This window comes from Ochotona curzoniae, unplaced genomic scaffold (genome assembly GCF_017591425.1).
Source record: "Ochotona curzoniae isolate NIBS_2020 unplaced genomic scaffold, NIBS_Ocur_1.0 contig_3432, whole genome shotgun sequence".
NCBI lineage: Eukaryota > Metazoa > Chordata > Mammalia > Lagomorpha > Ochotonidae > Ochotona > Ochotona curzoniae.
The window spans coordinates 3,300,729-3,312,862 of record NW_024465859.1 but is presented as its reverse complement, the minus strand read 5'-3'; positions in this window follow the sequence as shown (position 1 = coordinate 3,312,862).

Here is a 12,134-nt window from a genome sequence, read left to right as displayed (position 1 = left end):
AAAACATTAAAATAATTCAAATAAAATCCGTGTCATGTTTTAGATAACATAAGCTAACTTTCACTGTTTTCTGAAAAAAGAAACCAGGTTTGATATCTCAATCTCAAGAGAATATTGCATATCCAAGACTTCAGAACACAAGGACAACTCCAAGGACCTTAGCAACATTAATGTAATAAGCTCCATAGTCATTTAAAGCTGTGTGTAAAATAAGACATTATCTTACTACAATGAAAGATCGAATCAATCTATCCTGTGTCAGGGACTACATCTGAATTCATCTGCTACAGCCAGGCAATATCCTGTAGAATATACCTGGAAGCTAGTGATCCCAGAACACCATTTTTTTTTTAATTTTTAGTTCATTAATTTAAGATACTTTCAGTTGCGTTGTAAAAATTTTATTTAATTAGGAAATAGGTTACATCTTGTTTTTAGACAAAGGCCTAATTGAATTTGTAAAAACTGAACTCACTTTCAGCTCTTTAATGCAGTTACGTATTATATTCACCAGGAAAGTTTTACAAAAATATGGGTGTCTGAGCTGTACCTCCAGATCACCCTCTGATTTATCCAATTAAACAAAAAGAGCCAAATCACATGTTCTTCTCAACACACTAATAGGAAATTTGGCGTCATTGTAGTTACACTATTGATTATCGGCATTCTTGCCCTCTGCTTCCTGGACACACAGAATACTCTACTTCCAGTCTCTTATTGTTACATCCATATGACTATTTTCTATGAAAAGGCACAAGGAAAATAAGTGTACCTTCTGAGAAAATTCTATTAAATTGTTAATTACTAACATTATGTAATACTGAATTTTTTTAAAAAATCGCTATTTCAAATATGCATATACAGATTTATTTATTTTATTTAAAGGCAGAGTTACAGATAGAAGAGATAAAGAGAACTTCCCTCCAACGGCCAACTCCGCAAATGACCCCAATGGCTTGAGATGAGCCAATCTGAGACCAGGAGGAAAAACTGAAATATTTGTCTCACTCACCCACACCCAACCTAACCAAATTAGAGGGCCAACTTGGGTCTGAGACCCCCTTCACCTTTACAATAAATCTTAAAACCAAATAAATAAAGTTAAATTCAAGAACTGCAGAATTATCTTCCCTCATCACTAACTTACAAGGATTGTAGTTGCCTTAAGGGTGTATATTAACTTGGATTTTACATTCTGTGGGTCACAAATGCTGAAAAAGATTGCAGCTAGGGCAAAGGGAGAGCCAGAGTTCTGGGCAATGGCAATCTGATTACTGTCTTAAGTAAAGGATCTCCCTGCTAGTTTGTGTAGTTTGGGAGAGGTCACAGCACTGATTTTGAAAACCTGCTTAGGTGGAACTGTTTGGTCACTGTAAGTTATCAGTCCATAATCATTCAACATTCAAAGACCTAACTGTTTGTATGATTGACTGGGACAAGGGAATTCTACAGCAAAGAAAATCTCCAGGGCAGAAATAACAAAACAAAGGAAGTATGAAATCTGAGTTGCTATTGGCTGAGTGCTTATGAATTCGGCCACTGAAACATCTGCAATAGAAAGTCAACATGGGCCTCAAATATGGGACAAATATGACCCAAATTGATACATAAAAAGAAACTAGAACATTCACTGCTTGAAATATTTTGGTGTAGGCCCACTGTCTACCTCTTCTTACTCCTATGCTCTCCTGATTCTGGTAAGCTACTTTTTTTCTTTAAACTGATGAAGAAAAATACATTAAATGATGTCAGCTATGCTCATTTAAATGATCACCTCATACTGATTTCAGTCTGGTTCAAGCAGGTCCACTGCCAATTTTAATATCTCACAAATTTCTGAAAATCTTTTGACAAAATATACACCAGGTATTTAAGGTATTTTTGTGCTTTTGCCTCATAATTAGGATTGATTCATTTTCTAAAGAAGACTAATTCTTTATTAGCATAGAATGGCAGTAGAGAATTAATCTTAAAGTTAGAGTGGCACATCGTAGCTGGAATGACATTTCCAGGCCATTTAAGACACAGGAGGGAGATATTTAGAAGACACTTTAAGGACAAGATTAAGTTTTGAAAATTTGTTTGAGATATATGGCTCAAAGGCTCTTCCTTCTGTTGAGTCTCACATGTTTTAGAGGATTGCTGCTTCCTCAAATTTCTGTATGATTCCACTTATTTTAGTTCTCAGATTTGCACCAGGCAGTTACCCACAGTAGAGTAAGACTCGCTCCTAGGAATGACAGTATTTGCCTAATTTTCTGTGCCCTGTCACTACTCAATTGTTGAGTTTCTCGTGTCTCAAAGCAACCATTCTGGTACCCACAGTCTGCCCAGCCTAAGAACTTTCTAACTCATGGCTTCAAGTAGCTTCCCCACTATAATCACCCACATAGGCATTCTTTTTCTTTGATGTGAGGGTGAATCTGGATTTTTTATCTGAAGCTCTAGTATTGCCACTCTTGGCTGTGTAGCAGCATTCAAAGCTCAAAGCAATAGGGGTCAAGCTGCAGTCATGTTCTTGGAGGAACTCAAAACTCCCAGGGAATTTTTCAAACACTTGCCAAAAGAGCTTTTTCATCTTTTACAGATAAACAATGCGGGAAAACAGAGAAGCCTAGTGAAAGATGCCTTGGGGATCAAGACCTCAAGTAAAATCATACTTGCTTCAGCGGCCAAGTCGGGCTGAGACACTGCTTTTATTTCTGTATTTCTTTTAAAGCAATACAACATAGAAAAAAACTGTAAATGCAGCATAGAAAAACTGTAAATGTACAGTGAATGATCTCAAAACAAGAGGAAAATCCTGAATGTCAAGGTAGTTTTAAGGGGTGACCAATGTTTATAATCTCAATGTTCAAATGCAGCTCTAACTAGTTTTCAAATAAAACTTTCCTGTTTTTAAAGCACATTTACATGACAAGGTTAACATGCGCCGATTTCCAGTGTGTATGGGACACTGCAAAAATTTCACCAGGATTAAAGCATTAGAGTGTTGCTCTGCTTCTCCCTGGCCCTGGTTTCTGGCAATGGTTTAAAGAGTAGCTCCTTACTTGAAAGCCAACATAAGTTATTAATTAAATGTATGTATATATATGAAATATATATATAAATGTATATATATATCAATGAAAACTGGGAGTTGGATTGGAAAACATGCAATTACTGTCTGACGTATTCTGGTAATTTTTCATTTTCTCCATACCTAATTGTTTGACCATTTGGTGATGTATAATAGAGAAAACTCCTGTCTGCACAACTGTGATCCATCATTGAACTGAACCCACACAGCTCCAGTAGTTAACTGTGTAGCCCAACCAACGTTTTTCACAAAAAAGATTTCACAAGTTGTGCTGATTTAGGAAGATAATATTTTAGAGTGCTAGAGGAGTTGTTTGTCCCAGAAGCTGTGGTTGTTTGGTCAAGTTCTTCATTTGTAACCACAGAAAGAACCACAGGAAGAACAACTGGGGTCTGTGTGGGACACAGCACCATTCCCAATCAACGCCGGTTGCTCTCCTGCTGGATAGTCTGGAAGAGGGGATAATGCCATAAGTGTATACATTTAATAAATAACTTTTGTTGGCTTTCAAGTAAGGTGACGTTTTTATTTAGTATAGCTTCTTCAGAAAGCCTTCTCATGAAAGATCATTTCAATCTGTATCATAAAGTATCATGAAGTTTGTATTCTCAGAACAAGCTAAAGTGAAATTTGAGTCACTTACTAAATATTGTAATCATGGAGTAAAATAGGAGACCAGACATTGCTCATAGAACATGTACTCTGAAACTTCTCTTGTTCATATATGTGTACTGAATAACTTTTAAATGCAAAAATAAGCATAGTGTGTGGTGTATTTGTGCTGTTGTTTCCCTTAGACATGTTAAGAATCATGGACAACATGCTTGAGTTTTTGAATTTCTAAACTTGTAAATCACGTATATTTATAACTAACATGTGTAAACATGTGTATTTGTTTTATATTTATTTCTGTAGCACCAGTGTTTGATGAAACACTTCTGCGAATGCATTTTATAAAAAATAAACATGGTGATAAGCTAAAAAAAAAAAAAAAAAAAAAGGGTAACTCCAAAGCAGTTTTTAGTCCAGAAAAGCAGAACATACCGACTGGCATGTGTAGTTCAAAGGAATTTCTGTCGTGAGTTTTGTTGGTTTCTGTTTTTTATTCAATTCTGATTTTAGGTTCAAAATCTGAAGTGGTTTTATCTGACAACAAAAGAAGCAGAAGAGAGGGAACTTCTCTGGAAATAGTAGCAAAGGTTAATTTTAATACATCTTTTAAAGGCAACTGTAGGATGTATTGTTGACTTGGCTATTCTGAGAAGATACCAGGACATAATTTTATGTTTAAGCGATTTTTAGGTGCACTACCTGTAAGGGAAACTAGGGAGGGAACCACAGGCAACAACCAATGTAAATTTGATCCTTGTGGGAGAAAACGACAAAGAAAGTATCTGTCAAAATATTTTATCCTGCAATACATTTCTTAGAAATTGTATTAAGCATGTTATGCATTTAACCATAATAATCCCCAGGAACAATTCTGCTGCAGCCTCCTGCAGTGTTTATCACTGACTGCGAGCAGCTTATTGGCAGTGTGATTTGGGTATGGAAGAATTCACAGCACAGCCACCATGGCTCCAAGTCAGTTATTCTCCCAGCAGTCAGCAGCTCATTTTCATGACTGCCCCTTTTCAATAGTCAAGAAAGCTCACTACATTACCTATCTTCAAGAGTATAACATACTGGGCCCAGCGTGATAGCATAGTGGTTGAAGTTCTCACCCTGCACATGCCGGGATCCCATATACTCGCCAGTTCTAATCCCGGCGGCCCTGCTTCCCATTCATCTTCCTGCTTGTGGCCTGGGACTGCACCCGCGTGGGAGACCCAGAAGAGCTCTTGGCTCCTGGCTTCAGATTGGCTCAGCTCTAGCCATTGCGCTCACTTGTGGAGTGAACTATCGGACGGAAGATCTTCTGTCTCTCCTCCCCTCTGTATATCTGCCTTCCCAATAAATCTTTTAAGAAGTATAACATATCCCACATCTTCTATGCAAAAATCAAATATTCTGTGCAAAACACACCTGTTTAGGAGATACTTAAGCCTATGACAATGGTTACTCAGTTCTTCTGTAGACTAAAAAGGGGCCATATTTAAAAGGATAGAAATGTTGAACTCCTTCCAAGGATCAACTTGGCTATAATGATTAATAACTTCACAAAACAGAAAAGCATGCTAGTGTCACCAACTGTAAAAACGCTGGATATTTTTTAAAGTGCTATACTTCTTGTTCTGACTGTATTTACACAAGGCTTTGAGGAACTACAGCATGTATGACTCATTGAATTTTATTCAACATTCACTTCATTGATCTGTTTTCATCAAATTCAAAACTAGTGGCTCATAGATTACATGTTGAATCCTGTGGCACTCTCAGAATAAGGGATAAAAGAGTTAAAATATCAGGTCAAGAAGGTAATGCCTTTTCACTATCTTTCACTCTAGAATAATCTTTTCCTCTATTGGCCTTTTTCAGCATCTGATGAATCTCTCAATCTTGAACTCCTCAGTCAAGACTCCAACACTTTGCTTCCCTGCTGCCTATGAGTTCACCACGCTGAGACTCTGGATTTCTCACAATTTAATTATTCAGCACTTTTCCTGTTAATCTACTTTGTTTTGAGGTTATATAATTGCATTCTGCAGAAATTATTTGTTGTCACATAAGGTACTTCGCCAATTTATGACAGCTCATGTGGTGTCCCTTTGGGATGTTGCTGATTTTGAACACAGCCACTGTGAGGTGATTTCAAGCTCTTTCAATCAAGAGAAAAGAAACATAATGCCAGATTGGAAGAGTGACTCATCAGCCTCACTTTTAGCAATGCTCAAAGGGTACATCAGTGATGCAAACTTTCTGGAGGTTTGAGTTCATGACTAAAATTATCACTAGAACAAATGCCAGAGTCTATTTAATTTTTGACTCAGCACAAAAGAGGTAAATGAAAATGTTAATTAACAAAAGATAGGAAGAAAGAAAATAGGATTAATAAATAGGTCAAATAGACAATAACTTAGTGAATAGCTAACATGGGGTAAAAGAAAATAGCATCAAAATTTTTACATGTAATGATAAGAGTTATAAGTAACCATAGGAGGAAAATGAAGTTTGTCTGGACAACAAATGTCCTGATAGAAAAATTTCAAAGATGTTTTTATTTGATATCTGAGTTACTTGGAAGAAAACTGTGCTGAGTTAGTAGGTTTGCACCATATGTTTCACCGTCATAGAAGATTAATTTAAAACCATTTTTATTTTACCTTTCAGGTTCCGGAGCTATATTTATCATGTGTGTTTCCCAGAAACAAATTTGATTAACTTGCCTTTTTCTTATTTTTATCCAATGTTGTAGTGATCTTGGTATCTGTTACTTAACATAATTACCTCAAGCATTTCTTCTGATTATCTCCATATTACCTGTTCATGCTCTAAAAGAGTAGTATACATTTTATGTTTTAAATTTTCTGTTTATTAACTGATTTATTCACTTTTATTATTTTCTATTTCCCCACTATTAATTACTTTCTATAATTTAACAGCATACTAGCATATTTTAATAATTTGTGACTTTTATATTAACAACTGAATTTAAGGTTATAAACATTTTACCAATATGTCTCAAAGATTTTCCATTCCTCATGCTGGAGATACATTCCTAGAAGCAGAGTGAAAATAGGAAACTTCAAGTTCGTCCTGGGATCTTTCTGCATTTTTTTTTATATTTTTGGTATCATTACTCTGTCAGAATTGAAAGTAGTAGATATTTAGTTCATTTTCAAAGTAAGGTGTTTAGCTGTGAGTAACCAACTAGTTACTATAACAGCTAATAGATGTATGGAAATCTAGCCAGCTAAGTGTAACATGTGGTGTAACATGTTGGTTACAGGTACTTGCAAAGTTCTTGGACAAACAGGACATTAGGAGTGGTCAAACCTGGTGAAGCAAATGTCATGAAAATTTTAATCCCATAGTATTTGTCAATGAAAAACTTGGAGCAGGATTTGCATCCTAGCAAGATTCCTATAAACTACCCTGGGTGTGCTGGCCCACCAGGCATCTGATCTTGTAAGATCATTAAACAAGTTTTGCTTTCATTACATTTCCTGTGTCTGGGTCCAAGATCCTAGAACTCCAGCTGGGTCTCCTATATAGGAGACAAAGGGTCCAAGCACTTGAATCATCTGCTGCATTCTAGGTTGTTGGAATGCTGAATCAAAAGGGAAGTTGTTGGTATTCAAACTGGCACTCTGACACAGGATGTATTCATCCCAAGCAGCAGCTTAACACTGAACAACAGCACATGCCTCTGCATAGGGTATCCTCATCTGTTGAACTACGATTGTTCATCTTTGTGGATGGATTCCCATTTGGATTACCCCCTGCATCTTCTTGCACAGAATGGCCTGGACAGAATAAGTAAACCTCTGGATTCTAGGCCTACTTTCAGAGGAAGCAACAGTGTAGTAACCTGCAAGCATGCTCATACCTGGCCTTGTGCTATGGGTCCTTTCTGTTCTGCCCACTCTATCAAACAGTACTGTGGCTTTCTTTCCTGTGATTACTTGTTCATGATGCTAATCAGAAAGTAGACATTTTGACCTCCTTGATTCCTCTGGCTCCATAAGTTCCAAGTATTGTTCATCTCCAAACACAGAACAATCTTGGTATTACATTACCCTTTTTTCACTATGGCCTCATATTTGATAACCCTGTTGTTTCATGTCATCCACATGTATACAACTTTTAGACCTCACTCAATCTTTTATGAATTTTGAACTACTGGCATGTGTAATTTCCTGTTTGAAACTTATATTTTGGTTTTCTGGGGTTTTTTTGCCTTAACTTTTACGAGAGAGAGACCAGAGAACAATGTCATTCTTAGCCTGCGATCCTGAAAAACATTGATATGAAAATTTCAAAGCAAGGTTTTCGATAACCTCTGAAATTAGTAACAGAATTATAATTACACAAATCAGAATTTAAAAATTTCTCACCAGTAATTCCATAAATTACTGTGAACAGAATGGAAAAATCATATTCTGCAGATTTAAAAAGCTTTAAGTATAATACGTACATGCATTACTGTTGATCGTTTCCTCAGCATCTTGGGCATTCTTAGAATATGCCCCAGCTGCAAAATTTATAAGTGACAGTTTTAGAAAATCAACCCAATAATTGTCATTAATATATGACTTCAGAATAAATGTCACTAGATACTTTGCAGCTGTATCTATATATAACACATTCTAAGTACAGTTAATTGCATACTTGTCAATTTGAAATAATGTTTTAATGTCTTTGAAGAAGTTATATAGCTCTCATAAAGAATCAGTTGATAGTTTTATTCCCATTTCTTGGTCACATACTACTGTTTCCAATTGAAAGAGAACATAATTTTCAGTGAATAAACCTACCAACATTAATATATGTTTGAGTGTTAATTTTTAAATTTTTACTTTAGCAAATACATTTTTCTAGGGTAAATGAAAACATTTTTCCCCAACAGAACACTTTGATACATAAAGATGTTTCCTATACAGCATTTTACACTGCTTCATGTCATAAGATGCTCCATCTCTTCCTTACTTACAATGTGGCATTATATTTATATCCTATGCCTTTGCTCTACCAGTATTTTACCAATTTTACCTAAGTTGTGTAGCTCCTTTATTACAATAGCAACATATATAGTTATTACCCAAGAATTTCAAATTTAAATATTTATCAGTTTATTGTACTTTATACCACATACAGCAATAGTACATTTGTTGGCTGACAGTCTGTAGTCTCCCACTGTACTTTAAATCTGGATGAGAATACAGTGTTGACCAGGAAGAAATAACTTCTTTAGTTGCCAAATACATATTTTTACCTGTGTGCCTTATTCTGTTCAGAAACTGTTTTACCCAGGTGACAGACTTAAAGCAAAAGTAAGCCAGAACATTTGAAATGTATTAGAAATGATTCAGACTATATTTCATATTTCAAAATAGAATGTAAAGTCTAATCAGGAGAAATAAGCTTTAAAATTTAAAAAGAGGACCCGGCGCAGTGGCGCAAGTGGTTAAAGTCCTTGCCTTGCACGCCCAGGATCCCATATGGGCGCCAGTTCTATTCCATCAGCCCCACTTCCCTTCCAGCTCCCTGCCTGTGGCCTGGGAAAGCAGTCGAGGACAACCCAAAGCTTTGGGACCCTGCACCCGCGTGGGAGACCCGGAAGAGGCTCCTGGCTTGGGATCGGCATAGCATCAGCCCGTTGAGCTCACTTGGGGAGTGAATCATCGGACGAAGATCTTCCTCTCTGTCTCTCCTCTCTGTATATCTGCCTTTCCAATAAAAAAAATAATAAAAATAAATCTTTAAAAACAATTTTAAAAGAATGTGAAGAAACCTTTAAAATGACCAAATTGATCACTCATGGAATATTTATAAAAAACCATTGTTCATGGAATTTTTAGAATGGTGAGAAAAAGCTTTTTTGATAAAATAAAGTGAAGGGGTTTTGTCAATTTCAATTAAGATGCTTCTCAAAGTTATGCAGGCATCACATTTGGTTGAATGACAAAATTCATAATATTTTTCTGGCTTAGAAGTTATAGCACTGAGGGAATAATACAAACTATGATTATAATAAACTGTATGTCCATCTGAGTATAAATATTTGATCTCCACTTTCTATCATTACTAAAAGCCATTAAGCTAAGGATAACAATGTTCTTTTACCATTTCTATCCCTAAATATTTTTCAAGTCAAGATTCAAATGTAGAAGCATATTGCTAAAAGACCCTGCTAATTGCAGTGATTTGAGCAGACGCAGTTGCTTACTCTCTGATGCTGCAGACTGAAGTCGGCTAGGCAGGCAGTCAGCGAGGGAGGCATTTCTTCCTTGCTGACTGCCAAAAAGGATGCCAGTGTATTTAAAAGGATGAGAGTGTACATGAGGGAAGTGCATGCAGACAGCCTGGAATTTGCTTGGTTCATTAACTGCCTAACAAACTCTAAATGGAATAATAGAACTTTCCTTCAGAAGAAGGCCTGCAACAGAAGGAGAGAGAAGTATCTGGACCACAACCCAGAAAGCTAAGGAAGCTTCACAAGAGCCAGCATTGTTACAGGGTAAAATGTTGCCTCCTACCCAAAGGTGACCCAGCAGTAAGAGGTAACATACAAACTGCCTCATGCCTGGTGGACTGCCTAGCGATCTCCCTACTGTTAACCATTTTACAGCTGCAACTTCACAAAACCAAAACCAAAACCACTTGGGGGTGGGATAGAGTGGAGCTACATGGACACTTTTTGTACTGCCTAAAACCGCCAGCCATTTCTCCTGCATAGCCCTCAGCTGCAAGAATAAAGCCTGTAAGTAGATACTGGTAACTGACATATTGGATCCTATTTGAAAGGGGTATTAAAATGTCTTGTTTCTTAATTTATCACCATGAAAATCCAAATAGGCCATCCCATCCTGAAAATTTCACCAGTTTAATGCAAAAAATCTGGGACATAAAATAGATCACTGCCATGACAGACAGGGAAAGGAAGAGACGGGGAGGGGAGAAGGGAGGGAGGGAGGAAGGAAAGAAACAGAGAAAGAAAAAGTCTTTCTACTCTTGCTCTCAGAAAAAGTAGAAAGAAAAAAGAAAAAGAAATAAAGAGTAGAAAAAAAGAAAAGTGGAAAAAATAGAAAAAGAGAAAGGAGAAAAGAGAAAAAGAAAGCAGAAAAAGAAAGAAAAGAGAAAGGAAAAGGAAAAAGCCTGTGCCCTCCTATTACCACTTACGTAGACATTAGTCAATACACAGAAAATGGGAATTCTGTGTGACTACATGATCAAAAGCCTTTTACCCTTGTTCATTATCCTGCCAAGATGGGTTTTAGTCCTCTCAGGAGACAGCTTAAGGAAATTCCCTTTATCCTGCTCCCAAGGGGCTGTTGAGTCCATTGTCAAGTCTTGGGAGCAATTTCAAGAATTTTACAACCTGGGAATACTCCACTCAGCATTATCCCAGACAGGAAAAGCAAAAATGAGTCCCTACCACTCGGGATCTCCAAGGACTCTCTCCTTTAAAATCTTCAGTCTAAATCTACTCCAACCCAGTTAGAGTAGGTCTGCTTAGGTCAGTCTGCATATGGAAGCTGACAGTCAACCTCTCCCACCCAGGGTCGTTTCTCTAAGTTAAATACTACCTTCAGATGAGAATTTCCAACCATGATACCTGTGTCTCCTTACCTCACTGCTATTCCTGAAAATGCTAAAGATAGGACTGCTCATAAAATCAAGAGATCATTCCTTCCCATGTCTGACCTTGAGCAGTCCTTTAAACTTATCCTGATCAGCCAACCCCATCCCTGATCCCATTACTGCTAACACACTACTCCTAGTCAACACTTCTACTACATTGCAAGGTCTTCTCTCTGGGCAACATTATTCTGGAAAATATTGCTCCTAAATGACATAGAATAATGTTCAAGACTACTGGCTCATTAAACTAGCAGGCTCACTGGGTTAATTAATATGTCTCCAACTAATAGCAAATTCTCTCTGCCTGTACCATCCTGAAACTCCCTCACCCTCTTCGTGGCTGATTCTTCTTAACTCTCATTTCTGTGTAGGCCATATTTCATCATCAGAAGCAACTTGAAATCAACCACAGCAATCCCTTACAACTTTCCAAACCCCAGTTAGGATACCCACATTTCCAACTGAGTGCTTATGAGTTCAGTTCTTTATTCTGGCTCCTGTTTCTAGCTGTCTGATAATGCCAATATTGGGAATCAGCAGTGATGGTTTAAAATAATTAGATTCCTGACAGCCATGTGGAAAACTTGGACTGACTTCCTGGTTTCAATTTCCAGTTCCTGGCATCAACCAAGGATGGTCATTACACATATTTTAGGAGTAGACTTGCAAAAGGGATCTCTCTCTCCCTCTCCCTCTATATTTTTATATATCCCAAAGAAGCATTTCAAACTTTAAATCTTTTGCAAATGTTTTCCCACATCTGTTTTCTTTCCTCTGACCACAATTACTTTGTGTGTGTTTCAAATCCACC